Source organism: Camarhynchus parvulus, chromosome 9 (genome assembly GCF_901933205.1).
Source record: "Camarhynchus parvulus chromosome 9, STF_HiC, whole genome shotgun sequence".
In the NCBI taxonomy this organism is placed as follows: Eukaryota; Metazoa; Chordata; class Aves; order Passeriformes; family Thraupidae; genus Camarhynchus; species Camarhynchus parvulus.
In genome coordinates, this window is record NC_044579.1 from 6,164,686 (window position 1) to 6,180,305 (window position 15,620).

Sequence of the window (15,620 nt, forward strand, 5' to 3'; positions counted from 1 at the left end):
TTTGTAACCATCTTCTGGAGTTAGGGAAAAAGGACATTTTAATGAAATTGCACCCTAAAGCCCACATAAATTTGCTTGGTAAATCACAAACACACAACTGATCATAGGATGAAGGCTGGGTCTGTAGTCCTTCAGCTCTGAAAACCCTTCCCAATCACGGGAGCAGGAATGCTGGTGTTGGCCACCAGCTAAGCCTGGCTGCTGGACTCCCGCAGGACTCATTCCCCTGAGCAACTCAGTCAGCCTTGAAGCTCAGCAGTATTTTTCCCATTGAAAATCACCCAAAGAATAAGAAAATTTCTGCCAAATCAACACGTTTGGTTTGTGAAAAGACATTCAAGTGCACAACTCTGACTTCATCTCTAGATTAACATCCTTGCCCTGCCATCCTCTCCTGTGGCACCACTGGTGCTGGGTTAATGGTTGGACTCAATGATCTTAAAAGTCTTTTCCAACCTCAAAGAGCTTTATTTCAGGAGAGTGGAGTCCTATGGTCCCAGTGACCACAGTGTCAACAGGGATACAAAAACTTTGTGAAAATCAGTCCTGAAGGGAGCAGAATGTCGCAGCCAGCAGTCTGCTTTCCTCACGTGCAGTACCCTGCTGAAGTGGAGTTGTTCATCCCCTTCTGTCTTGCCATCCATTGCTTTTCAGACCATTTCCTCTGTCTGTCATCCTCCTGCTCATGAGGTTTCGCTCTGAGCTGGCGTCCTGTTGTCGTTTCCCACAAATACGCTGTGCAAAAGGATGTTATTTGTCTGTACCCAAATAAAAGGATGGAAGAAACCAAAATTAGATCAGTAATTCCACATGTGTAAAATGCCATGCAAACACTGCCAAGCTTTTCCAAGTCAGAAAAGGGAAAAATCAAGCAGCTGTGAAAATCAGGCCTGATTTTCACAAGCCTCCAGTAGAGATATCTAAGCAGGGGCATCCCTAAACCTGCATTAAGAGCTTGGAGTTATTGATTTCATTATCTCATGAGAAGAGCTTAGAACTCAAGAGAGCTTCTGCTTCTCTTTGCAGCTCTGTGATGGAAAAAAGGATAATTATTCCAAAAAACCATCTCTCGTGACACTTCCTGGCTCCCATTTCTGTGCCTCTTATAGTAAGGTAGTCAGAGTTGAATAAAGCAGATGAAAAAGTGGGAGATGGCCATGCAATATGAACTGAAATGGAGCAAAAATAGAGGGCATCATCTATAATGCTTTAGGCCAAGTGTCCCCACATCCCACCCTGACTGATAAAGGGGTCACTGCTGGGAGGTGGTGCTTTACTGCAGTAGAAAGCTATTTAATAGCTGGGGGTACATGTATGCACTCAAATGATTTTGGTGTGGATTGGAATGTTAGGACTGAAAACAGGATCACAAAGTGCTTTATCAGACTGGAAGGAGCAGAGTGTCAGGAGGGTCTGTGTTAGATCCAGTTTCAAGATAATACTTGTATTAATGGGGAGCAGCCCTGCTTGAATGATTTCAGCAGATGTTCCCAAATTCAAGGAGCAATGAACAACACTACTTGGCAATTAAGGCTTCAAAAATTTGCTTAAAGAAAAAAAAGAAGTGAGAAACCTCATCACCTTGCCTGCGAGCACAGCGTGCTTTGCATGAGCAGTGCTGTGCACGCTGCTCAGGGCTGATGGGGCTTGTGGTATCCAGTTGCACTCGGGTGAAAGCGAGGGGAGACACAAAAATAGCTCTGCAGCCCACACCCCACCCACGGGGAAGCACAAGTCACCCAGGAGCAGTTGCTTGCTGGAGCAGCGTTCTCTGCAGCTGCAGCCTGCCGGGCTGCTCCAGGGTGAAGCTGTGCCTGGGGACAAGGATCAGCTCTCAGTTGCACCTAAACCTTCATGCAACAGAGGATTTGCTTCACCTCATGAGGCCATGTTGGGAGCTGTTGCCCACCCCATAACCATCTCACAAGCAAGCTCAGTGTACATGATATTAACCCCACATGCTCCCTGCTCCAGTTTGGCCTGAGCCTCAAGCTAGGCAATGTGAGATAAATCCTTTTCCCCAGGCCATGTGCTGTCCTTTTTTCCCTGTGGTTTCTCGTGGAGCTCCAAGCAGAAGTCTTGTCTGGAGGGCTGTCACCCTACTCTCAGCCCAAGTTTCTGGTGCTATGGTTGTTCTTCTCCATCGCTTTGGACCCTCAGGGGAATTTCTGCAAGGAGAAAAAAATAATGCTGAGTAGCAACCATTCAAGTTTCTCCATCCTGCATATGAAACCTCAACAAAGGCTGAAATTTGTTTGCAGTGTAAGGTGAGCTGCCTCTCCTGACCCCCAAACTTGAGTCCCCAAAGGTGCCATCTCTCTGGCCATAGTCCCTTGTTCAGATATTGACTGGGGGCAAACCCCCTTTAAGTTGCAGGTAAAGCTAGATGTAGTTAGGAAAGGGATAGTGTCAGAAGCATCTGACCCCCAGGACCAAATCTGGTGGCCTGGCAATGAACCAGGACTTGTTTGTCTTTGGAGGTAAATCCCATGTCCTCAGAAACTGCTCAGTTTTGTGCTTTCTCTGCAGTGATCCTCGGTATCTCCAAGGATGATATCCCAGGGCTGTCATTCACCCAGTGCCATGTTCCCACCATTTTCCTCTTCTCCATGCCAAAAGGAGAAGGTCCCTGCTTGCCAAAAGGAGAAGGCATTGGATTACTCCAGCTCTGTTACTCCTTGTGTAAGCACTATGGATATTTTTGACTGTCCTTTTCAATTCCTGCTGAAGTCGGTGCCACAGGCAGCTCTCTTAGTAGATTGCTTTTGTGATTTATGTGGGTCCAGAAGAGTCCAAGGATCATTTATCTTCAAACCAGGAGAGAGATGAAAGAGTCATGGTAGTAAAATTTCCTGCAGAGCCAGATCTGAGCATCAAAGAGGGAAAAATGTCATTGTTTTACTGAGACATGACAACGTGAGGCAGGTTTTAATGCTAGGGGATTTTTTTAACTGCATAATTTGCTTTAAAAAGAAAAAAAAAATTTGGGAAATGAAAGGAGGGCAAGCGAGTTTGGTGGGCACTGCTGGGAAGCACTCTCTGATGAGGGGCAGAAAAAGCCAGGAAGGAGCAGAGTGCAAGGAGCACATGCTGCTCCTGGGGTGTGGAGGCAGCACTGGGCAGGCTCAGGCTGGAGCTGCTGGGTGTCCCTGTGTGGCCACAGTGCCCGAGTGCAGCTGGCCCCAGCACAGCTGTGCCATCAGCCCTGTCCCAGGGTGCCAAGTGCAGGGGACAGCTGTGCCATCAGCCCTGTCCCAGGGTGCCAAGTGCAGGGGACAGCTGTGCCATCAGCCCTGTCCCAGGGCGCCTGCATGGGGCCATGTGCTTGCATGGCACAGGGCTCTGCCCCAAATCATCTTGGGCTTGCTCTGGATGTTGGGGTCTGCACAGCAGCGTGGCTGGGCATATGTTGTGTGTTGTCCAAGAAACTGTGAATGCCCCACTCCTGGAAGTGTTCAAGGCCAGGTTGGACAGGGCTTGGAGCAACCTGGTGGCATTCCTGCCCATGGCAGAGGCATTTGGTCTCTTCCAAGCCAAACCATTCTACAGCTCTATGAAAAATAAAGTTCCTCATGTCAGTGAGTCCAACTGTAATATGGAAACACCACTCAGCCACAGTCCTCCTCCTGTGCTGAGAGTGCATCTCTGTGACCAGCTGCTGGGCAGGGGCTTGATGGAGCATCACCCAACCACAGCAGTGGGTCCTGTGGGGTGGAGGAACATCTCCTGCCCTCACCCTGCCTTGGGACTTGCAACAAAAGCACGTATCTTGGGAAATCTGATCACATCAGAGTGTTGGAAAGAAACTGAAAGGAGGAAAGGGATGGGAAAAGGTCTGTTTACATTTGCAGCAGATGCTATCAAGAGGAGAAAATACTTTTATTTCCCCTGTGGACTGCCCGTTGATTTTCTTGCGGCAGGCACTAATGGGAAATAATAAAACCCATTTTAGTCAGGTTGTATCTAGAACACTTACAGGTCAAGTCAGCACTCAAAACAGACCGTTATGGAACATAACACATTAGTTTGTCACCAGCATCTACAGTGGCCAGGGGATTTTTACCATTTGAAATTGAATTTTATAGGTCAAGGCCTTTCGTGGGCCTTGGAAAACAGTGAGTCTTGTTAAAGTTAGCATGAATGTGAAGGCAGTTACTGGGTGTGGAGATACACAACCTCTGTGTTTGTTAGCAGTTAAAAAAAAAACAAAGGAGAGTCATGGTAGGAACTGTGATGCAGCTATAACCTCCAGAATATGCTCATTAATTGTTATAGACTCAAATATTTCAGTATCATCTTCCAGATACTAAATCAAACCCACAAAATGCACAGGAGGCAAGTTTCATTGAAAATTACATCCTCTCAGCTTGTAATTTAAAATTCACTGATGACTGTAAAGGAAGCTTGGTCACAGAAGCCCGAGTTTCTTAGAAATGAGTCAGAAGTTGATCATTTGTTTAGGAGTTCAAGATTCAGATAACCTCAAACATCTTCTATGTGGTTTTATACTTCATGGAATAAATAAAGCAGGGATGTGACGTTGTGCCTGAACTGCCACACACACACATACACACACACACACGCAGACATGCACACACACTTGGTGCCTCTGTTTTCTTCTCTCTTGTGTCCTATTGCACAGCCCTGTCCCCACAGACTGTATGAGGGCACCCATCACTCACACAAATTGCCCAAGTTAGAGAGAACTGCGGGCACTGAGGGCTTTATGGTGGTGCCGTATCCACGTGCTGGCTGGCTCTGGCCTCTTGTGTCCCAGGCATTCAGCTGGGACTGCTGGGGTGGTCTCCAAGGTGGGAAGGGAAGCCTTGTTTCTGCACTTTCCAGTTCCTGCTGACTCACATTCCGTGTCAGTTGTGATCATGATTAACAACAGCAACACACCCACCATGTCCAGGCTGCCAGTCCCCCTGTGAGCTGAGCAGACCCTCACTTGAGCCACGGGGGAGGTGGGGCCATTTCCTTGCCAAGACAGGCATGGTGGGGCATCCTCCATTTGTCTCAAGCCCTGAGGAGCAAAGTATTACCCCATGCTCTAGTGAAGGCATTTTTTAAGTGAGGTTTTGGCACCATGTGCAGGAGCTACCTACACACCCTGTGCGTCAAAGCTGCGTGCTGTTAGTCCTTATCTGATCCATGCTTTGCTCTGCTGTTACTCCCTGTTGCATTTTCTCCATTGCTTTACAAAGCAGCGTCTTCCAGGAGTGGGCAAAGCCATGGCCCTCTGCCAAGGAACATCATTGGATCGACCCTGCTCAGTGCTTTTCTTGCTGAGTTGGCTCCTGTGCTGATCACACACAAACACCACAGTGCTCTGCTCTCCTTCCTTTATCTATTTTTAACCCAACCCTAAGTGTGCATCTCAGGAGTGAAGTATGTTGTGTTGCTGGTAACTGATGGTAGGTGGAAAATCCATACGGCCACTCTGTTTCCCAGTGATATCCACTGAAGCCTGGAATCACTATCATTTCTGCAGGTTTTTGCTGTGATTCAGCTTTGGTAAAACCCCCTCTCAGGGAGGAATGAGTAGCATGGTGTGGCTGTGCTCAGTATTGATTGACATTTTTGTCTTTATGTAGAAAGCTGCACGGGCTGCTGGACAGGAGCCTGAGAAGAGCAAATATTAAAGCTTCTAATGTTTAGATAGCAGCAGAGATCTCTGGTTCCTCCTGCACATGATGAAAATGCCACCTCTGTGCTGTGTGAGGTGCTTGGATGGGTAGTGAGGGCCTCTGCTGAGAAGGTGGCAGTGTGAGCCCCTCATGCAGGTGGAAACAGGCAGAATGGAGGAAGAATTCCCAAGGCAGAGCGACATCAGTGCCAGAAATATCACTTCTGCTCCAAATTGCCATTGCACAATTCTGCACAGTACCTGGAAACCCCATCGCTTTTCTTTTTCCCAAGGCTTTTATTATCCTAAATCTTCTAAAACCTTCCTCGTCCACGGAGAGGAAAGATTACCCGGTAAAATTCAAGGATATAAAACTTGGGGGAAGGTAAAGAAGAGATCAGTTTAAAGAGTGTATGAAATGAGAAGTAATGAAGTTCAGGTCTGCAGGCTGCTGTTGCTGACTCTGGCGAAGGCGCGCTCGTTTCAGAGCGCTGTGGTTTCCTGCGGGCCTGCCGAGCTCTCTGCAGCACTGCTCCACCACGCTACCTGCCAGCAGCACTTTGATCAGCCCGTTTGCACATGACAAAAAAATCACACTGCCTGTCCAGACCTGGTCCCAGCTGATGGTGGTTTTCACATTGAATCAAGCACTGAGCTCTGCTTTTTGGCTGAGCTCACTGTGGTGTCCAGCTGATCCACCCTGCTGCGAGGTGGTGAGCAGAGAGCAGGAGCTGCTGTCAGTGCAGAGGGCTGGCAGAAAGAACTCGGACAACGAGATCCATTTGGCTGTGCTCATGTGGTTGTGGTGCCCACGATGGAATCGTGGATGGCTACAGAGGGAAAAAGGCCTCTGGGAGATGCAAAGGGTTTCTGTGAGTGGCAGGGAGAGATTACCCAACACAGGGAGGGGAGTGAGTTTTAATCAAAATGAGTGAGTAAAATGAGTGACTGCAGACCCACAGCTCACAGCAAGTGCTGATGGAAACCACCCTGGCTGCACGTTTGATGCAGCCTAGTTGGCAATTTCACCTGTGTTGCAAGTGCCATGGAACCTCATGGAAGTTAAACCTATGCAACAGCTTCAGGATCAGACACGTTGATTTTTCCTCTGCCACTACCAGGCTGTTGCACAAGTTTCCAGTGCAGAGCAGGGATGTCCACTTTCTGCATAGCACACGACCCCCCAGGATGGGCTGTTCCACTCAGTATATGCTGTCACACAGTGCTCAGGTCACACTCCCATTCCCAGCTCAGGTATTTCACATACATGTGATTCCTTGAACTTTCTTTTTTAAAGTCTCTTCTGCTGCTGACTCAACAAAGGTCTGTGCAGCATAATGAGAGAACTTTTCTAATGACTCATAGATTTTTAAATTAAACATAAGATGTTTATTGCAGAGATGCACGGCCATACATTATGCATCACTGTTTTAATACAATAACATAATTCTGATAGAAATTATCCATGTGAGCTGCAATCCATTTTAGCTACTACCCTTTGCGTGCTTGGCAATCTGGTCATTCGGCTGTGGAAAAGAGCTTTTACTTGATTACTTAGACTGTTGCTAATCACTGTGGCTTTTGGCACTGCCAGGGTGTTATTTTGCTGCCCGAAATTGCCAGCAGTATCTGAGGAGGCAGCGGGTGTAGCTGTGGCTGCTCTGCCAAACCCCTGTGGCTTCACCCGACACCGAGGAATGCGCAGACTCCAGCACAACGCTTGGATGGTTCTTTCATCAGGGTGGGCTCTCATGGGCTGCCACCAACCCACCTCTTGTAGCCAGGAAAACAGCATCGTCTTTCCTCTGCCTCCTGGGTCACCACTTGCCAAAACCCCACTGCTGTGGCCCTGTTTGGATGTGTGGCAATCACCAATTTGTTGATGCGTTCCCAAATCCTGTACTCCCTGTGCTGGGTGGGCTTCAAAATTTGCCCCTGTCCCAGGGCTTTTGCTTTGTATCCAAAGGGAGTGTGCCAGGGCAGTGATGGAGCAGTGGTGGTGCCATGCAGGACTGAAAGAGAAAACAGTGCTCTTTATCTTATGTGATAACAAAAAATCCCAAAGGGGAGAGCTACTGAAATCGTAAGCTTGCAGTAAGGATATGAAGATTTGGAGGCTTACACTCCCTGGGACTACATTTGGGTGGGTATTATACTATTATCTTTCTTCCTGAGTTTCATCAGTCTCTGTTTCAGAACCAAAGATGCCTAGAATGAGTTAATTAACTCACTAAATTAGCTAAAAATTAACTCACCTTCACGTGAGCCTGAAGGCTGAGTTAACCTCGTGTGCTCAGGCATTTCCCCGGCAAAGCAGGACAGCAGCGCCTGCTCCTGCTGCCACAGCCTGGGGAAGCCCTGGCCAGGCACTGGAAGCCTGGATCAGGCTGACCCAAAGGCTTGTGGCTGTCCCCAGGCCAGGCAGGTCCCCACGCTGCCCCAGTGCCAGCCTGCTGCTGGAGTCCCCTGCCTGGAGGTGACAGGAAGGTTCCTGCCCACCCTTGGCCACTGCTGACTTTAACATAAGGATGTATAAATCAGAGTGAGGACTGGAGCTCACAGCCACCAGCTCCGGGCTGCGTTGGGCTGATTTATTTTGTGTGGGAGCAGCAGTAGCAGTTTACGCCTCTAGTGCAGATTACAAGATAAATCTGGCTTTCAACGAGACCCACTGGTGACTGACACTGACAGAGCTTCTAAATCACCGCAGCTGCCGGCACACAGCCGTGGGCCAGGTTTGGCCCTGCAGGTCAGGCCTCTTTTTGGCTGGTGTAAATCAGCAAGGCTTGGATTGAGATGTGGTGTCAGGTTCCTGTGCTGGGCTCATTTTTATTTAAGTGTCTATATGGTAATTCCAGCTCAGAGGGACAGCTGAGGGCTGCAGGCCTTCTCTGCTTCACCTGCCAGCATTTGCCATGCTCGGATCTACCTTTTGCAGTGAAAGCTTTAAGGAACAATTAAAATTCTCCTTGTGGGTGCCACACATATGCTCTTTTAAGACCCACTCCACACTGCTGAGGTCCATCCATATGAAATGAGTATCATCCTCAGCACTAATTTCAATTATTAGTATGCTCCAAAAACTTTTATTCTGACGTTGACAGACAGATTGTCAGCCAGCAGAAGCTGACTTGGGCTCCCTGAAATGGCTGATGTTGTTTGCTCCTGGAGATTTGCAAAAAACATGTGAATGTGGCACCTGAAAGTATGATTTAGAGGTGAACAATCTGGTCTGGATAAACTCTCCAGCATTAAGGTAGTGAGAGCCTCCAAGGAGGAAGTCCTCACTGTGCACTAACAGGCGCTGATCTCTTCTGACACACGTCCTGCTGCCATCAGTGCAAGTGGCATCACTGCCAGATGTGTTCTGCTGTCACAGCCAGGGCATCTCCCCTTGGTGGGACTGATCTCACCTTCCCCGGGCATGCACCCAGAGTAGGATCAGACCTGCAGAGTGGGCAGGGACAGTAGCCTGCTCCATCCATGGAGCTGATCCTTGTCCAGGCATTGCTGTTGGACATTGTGGGAGCACAAGCACACATGCCTCCTGTATCAGCATCATACCCAGACCATAAGGTCATTTCTAGACAGATTTTATCTGGACAAATCACACCATAAATGGAATAACCTCACCAAAATACAGTATGTCATAAAAACAGCCACTCTTTGACATTAATTCTATTTTACTTCTCTCAACTTTTTGCTAAGAAACTTGGTCCAGGACACACCAAAATGCCTGGCAACAGTCTACAGTTTGGGCCAGGGGTGGAAAAAGTGAAAAACCAGCTCTGTTCAGAATGAGTTATCTAGGCAAAGCTACATGTCTGCTGTATCCCTCAGTATGCACCCATTCCCAGCCTGCCCCCAGCCTGGCACAATGCACACGTGGCTGTGGTGTGGGCATAATTGTGGGTGCACTCATGGCAGTGGAGTCACCACCAGTAAAATAGGTCCATGGAATTTTGAAGGTTATTGTATTTTCTGTAAAAATCCACCAGTTCAGAGATGATCAGGGATAAAAACACTCCAGTACCTCCATGATGGACTGAGATCCTGGAGCATGATAGGTATGGAGATGGACATGAAACCCAAGGTTAGCAGAAAGCAAGGGAGGTACTTTTCAGAGCTTCTTTAGGTCTCTGTGAAACTAAAGCTAAACCACAAAAGTGCTGTTGCTCCTTCTTGGAAATGTTCAGAGGGACTGGAGATACTGAAGTGCCTTTACAAGTGGAAGGAAATATCCTGTGGGTTTGGGGTGCATGTAGTTATTTATTCATTTAGTCATGATTCGGAGGAATTCATGTTACTTTAGATAAGCATCCATTTAAAGCAGATTTTTTCATGGTTGCAAATTATCTCTGTGGCTTTTATTACCATCCTGATTAGACCCCTGAGGGCAGAGCATCAGCTGCTGCAACAGGACATTGCCACTGATGGGCCTTGTGGCAATTAGTGCGAGTTGCAAATTTATCTCTCCAAGTAACTTAGTAGCTAGATGGCACTGAAGGTATTTTGTGGCATCTACTGTCTCAGGTATGGCAAAGAGATGACTAATTTGCTTGTGAGTGGTAAATAATTGCAGAAATTAGTATTGTTCATTTTTATTGCTGTCGGACCAAAGTCTGGTTGCTGCTATCGCTGTCTCACATGGCTGTTGTGACTACAGTAATGTCTTAGTGTGATAAGCAATTAAGACTCCCTCACTATCCAACCTGTCACATCCTGGCTCCATAGACACCTGGGAGAGAACTGGTGCTAACACGTGTTAGCCACCTATTGCAGACCTCTAGAGACTATACACAGACACAAGGTAAGGCAGGCACAAGATGTGGAACAGTTTAAGAGAAGAAAATGTTGAAAAAGGCTGGGTGCAGAAGAAATAGCCATTTCTGGGACTGTTTATAATTTCTGACTGACTTGGCACACAGCTTTCATTCCTCACCGCAGAGGGGAGTTGCCAAACTTGGGAGCAGCTCTGGTTTTGAAAGTCTCATGATTTCATCTCCTTGGCTGCTGTTATGGTGCTCCAGGACCCTTATTTATTTTATGATTCAGGCAGAAAGTTCTCAGTCAGAATCACGAAATCATTATAGCTCAAACAACGTGTTCAGCAATTGAAGACTATTTCTCACCCACGTTCTCCCTCCCTGCGCTGCTCCGCTGACTCCACCACGGTTCTTCACAGAGTTTCTCCAGCTTCAGAATTACCTTTTGGCACTGCTCCTGGTGAATGAAAATAGGAAGCTGGATTGCTTCACTAATGATCTTATTTCCAGTTTGTTTCAATTATGCCTCTTTTCCAGTGGGTGTTAAGCAGTTGTTCTGGTCTCACTGGTTCAAGGCGTGTAAAATATGTACAGAAGGTTGTGTACAAGAGGCTCTTCAGGGAAACAGAGGAGCTGTTGGCCTGCTTTCTGAGGAGAGGTCTGGTCCAATTATTCTAGCACTCCTTTGGGAAATAAAGCATGCCCCAGCAGCAGTGGCACTGCAAGCTGTGGGACCCTGCAGGAGCACATCTCACTGCTCACACAGGAGGCAGGCTCCAGTGCAGGTGGCTCAGGAGTTGCTGGGGGCCACCAGAATAACTCCTGATCATGTCTGTGACGTGCCTTTCAAGCACAGGCCATGGCAAAACCCTTCCCAGAAGGCAAGTGCTATGAATGGGGTATTTAGGACTGTAGGTTATCTCTTGCCTGGTTAGACCCAGGTTAAGAGTTTTGGGGCGTTTTAATTCCTGCCTTCATCAGCCCCCCCTGAGAGCCTGTTCCCCCTCAGACCTGTGATCAGAGACCACAGTGGCAGGAGGGGACAGGGATGTCTCTTCCTGATGTCCCACTGATTTGAAGAATATTTCAGAGTTACCTCAGTGGACCCAGCTCTGCCTGACAGGAGATACTTGTGACCTACTTGACTGTGCAGAATAGTAGGAAGAAAGAAGAGGGTTACGTTGCTGCATAAAAGGAGCTGTGCATTTGATTGACCTAATTTTGGTCTTTCTTGCACTCTTTTAACTCCACCGGCTTCAGCAAAGGAGTGCTGATTTACACCAGAAGAAGCTGACCCAATTTCCATGGCCTGCAGTTGCTGTGCATTGGGGCCACGGTGACATTGCTGTCATCCACTGCCCCATTTTCCCTTGGTTTAGGTTTCTGCAGGAATACAGGACCACAGAAGCACAATGAGTCTAAATATGGACACAGCCAAGCTGGGATGTGGGGCAGCAGGAGCCAGGCAGCCCCTGCTGTAACCTTTTTCTATCTCCTTAGAAATTCACAGAGCAAATCACTGTGAGAAGCCCCTCTGTGGGATACCAGGGCTGCAGGATAACACAAGGATGAGGTTGGCCAGGTGACTGGGGGATGCTGCAGCTCCATCCCCTCCCAGCACCATGGACCACCACCCTGGCTGCTGCTGCTGTACGTGGATGCTGTATCTTTGTGAAGGTGAAGGACCCAGAGCTGTGAACATCCCCTCCCTCCTCCTGCTTCACTCCAGCTGTGAAACCCTGTGAGAGCTGCATCAGAGGAGCCTCAGTGCTGAAGTTTGTTAATTAATATGCTACAGTTAACTGTGTCAAAAGCTTCCCTCAGATCAGGTGAAGCAGCTCCTCACGTTTCTCTTTGATGGGAGGCAGGGAGGTGTTGGCAGCGGGGCCGAACGTGGTGGAGCAGGCACCGCTTCTGGCAGCGCCTGGGCATGAACTGCCCTTGTGTAATTGCACATAAACCACAGGAGACAAAACACCACTGCTCTGCTGCTGCTAATACCATCAGGTGTCCTCTGAAAACTGGGAAAAAGGGGTCCTGCTAGAGCAGCGCTCACTCCTTGGGACCATTTCCTTTTATTTGCAGGGAATAGCAGCATGAGGTGCCTGGTGGGCATTGATGAGCAGCAGAAAAAGCAGGAATGCCTCCTTGCCTTTGCTTTTATCTAAAAGCTGCCTAGGTAGGCTCATTAATTCAGGTTGGGTTTATTGGATGGATTTGAAGTCAAAAATCCGCGAAAAATATTGGAAAGAGATAATCGTGCTTTATTTCTGAATGCTAATAGTTTGAAACAATCAGGGGTAATTGCTGTAAAGCAAAAATGGCAAAAAAAAAAAATATCCTCAAAAGAAGGTGTTCCAAGTAACTGGAAAAAATAAATGAGAAACACTAAAAGCCATTAGTTTTTCCCTTGCTCTTTGTCAGCCCTGGCACTCCCCCTTCCAGCATCTTCAGCCTCTCAGTCAGCTCAACAAACAGAAATTTCCCACTCAGTCTCAGCATTAAACCCCTTGTGCCAGTCTGACCTTGGCTGGGATGACCACAAAAGGACACAGGATCTGCTGTTTCATGATGAAGTGTAGGTTTGGTTGTCTCAGGGTCATGGAGGGCTGACCAAGTCAGGTCATGGGGTTGAGGTTTCTGGCCTGGGGCACCTCGTCTTACAGCTCCTGGTGTTGGACTCAGTTTACAAACCGGGTGAGCTGCATTGCCTGCATTTTCCAAGGTCAGTCTAACCTCCACTGGAGATGTGGCCACTCGCCTACTAACTTGGGGAAGGAACTGAGAGCAGCATTTGGAGCCAGTCCAGTGCTGTCTGGCTTCATGACATTCCTCTGTGTGTCCATGCATCATGATCACACCATCCTTCTACTTCCAGGACACGTGTGCCCAGTTTTAGGAGTTTGAGCATTGGAGGAGAAATCTGCTCCCACCTGCTTCAATCCCAGGCTGAAACCATCCCTGTTTGTCTGTTGTAGAAACACAGGAAAATGCAAAGCTGTTGTCAGTGCTGTCAAAATGTGAGCAAAAGGTAAAATTCTGGCCAGGAAAGAGAAAAGCCTCTGCTTCCTGAGCCCCACACCTTGAGGAGCAGATGGGCCAGTGCTGCCTGGACCAGAGGCATCCCTGTATTTAGGTTAGATATTAGGGGAAGGATTTTCACCCAGAGGGTGGTTGAGCATTGGAACAGCTCCCCAGGGATATGGTCACATATTCAATCCTGCCAGAGTTCAAAAGACATTTGGACAAGACTCTCAGGCACCTGCTGTGATTCCTGGGATTGTCCTGTGCAGCGCCAGGAGCTGGAGTCAATGATCCTTGTGGATCCCTTCCACCTCAGGTTTTTCTATGATTCTATAGTTTTCTGGCCACTTCTGCTTCTCCTGGTTGCCAAAGGCAGAGGTCTAAGTGCTTTATCTGATATAGCCATGCAATGGCAGCTCAGGAATCTCAGAACACTGTTGCTCCCCAAAGAGACCCTGAGGAGCGCTGAAAACTCCACTCACACCAATCCCCCAAGGGAGCAGCAATAGAATTAAGACTTAGCCACAGCCCTGGGTTATTGGGTTTCTGTGCAGACCCTGCCATTGGGAGTGGAGTCAACAAAGGGAATTTCTGCCCTCCACACCTCACCCAAATAAATCAGCTGGCTGGGCTGGGCTGGGCTGGGATCGGATGATGGGAGTTTATTACTGCTGGCAGCAGCCTTGGCAGCCCTGGAGCCTGCAAACACAGACTTAAAATATCTGCTTGGGTTTTTCTGGGGTTGGGTGAATTTTATGGCTATAATCAGATGCCTCCATTACTCATTTCTGCTCTTTCTACCTAAAATGTCTGACAAGTTCAGCTGCTAAAGGCAATCTGTAAAAACAAGGGCCTGGCCTGTCAGATTGCCCAAGCACGGCCTGGTCTCTTGCCTCGGCACTAATGAGAGATGAGGTCGTGCTGCCAGACACCAACTGGTCAGAGAAGGGAGGCAAAGGAGAGCTGAAGTGATAAACTTCTCAATTTAAAGTGACATTTTCTGTGTTAACACCACTCAGGTTCTGGCAGCCTTTGCAACGTTAAAAGAGACACTAAGGAGGGAGAAAAAAAATAATAAAACCCTTTGCCCTGCCTGATTCTCAGATGTCTGGTCCATACTATTTAATTTTAATATAAATGTGACGTGGTTTAGTATTCCATCAATTAAATTCAGTTGTCAGGGTGGTGTAGAAGGGAGTCTGAACTGAATCCCCAGGTGAAAAACCATCCAGCCCTCCCAGTGGTTTTCCCAGAGATTGCCCCACAGTGATGGACAAGGACCCGCAGTGCACCAGGTGGGGAAGGCTGAGGGAAGCACAGGAAATGACCCTTCCTGATCCCAGCATTGCTTTTATTTACTCCCCCATGTGCAGGAGGAGCACCACAGATGGAGTAGCTCCAGAGCTGTGTCGACCTCCTGGCTCTCACATCATGAGGTGAGACAAGTGGGCATCAAATTTTGCTGTATATAATTAAGATGATGTATTTGAGTTGACCTGGAAATGGTTGTCCCCTCCCATGTGCAACTCCTCGGGGAATTTTATAGGAATTCCTCAGGAAATTACGGGGTGGAATCAATAGCAAGGGGAAAAAAATTATTTTAGTATTACTGTGAAAAAAACCACAGAATCTGGCTTCCCACAGCCCAGATGATGGGTGTTTTGGGAGGCTCTATCTAACCACAATTTGGGTTTATTCAAAAGAAGCCCATGGCAAGGTCAAAAACTCTGTTCCCAGGGGGCATTTCCAAGCCTCTCCATGTCCCAGCAGCGCAGAGGAGCTGAGGGTGCCCAGGTCCTTGTGCTGGTGTGTGCAGACACATCGGGCATGTTCTGGAAAGACTGGATCTGTATCTCCACCAATTAAGAAAAAAATGGTCTCCAGGGCAGCCAGGCAGGTTCCAAAAGCACTAAATCACTATGCAGGAGACTCCTGCAGGACTGGTGGAAAATATACCCATTGCACAAGTAATCTCACTAATAGACTTACAAAATCCAAATGTTTTGCACAAAAAAATGACAGATGATCTCCAAAAACATAACCTTTCAACATAAACACAGCAAGAAAAATTCATTAAGTGCCTTTTAAAAGCATTGGATTTGACTTAGAAGGTCTTTTTCAGATGTTCTTCTCAAGCAAACCAAAACATCAAATAATAACTGTGTAAAGGCAAGTGCTATAATAATTATAATAACACTGAA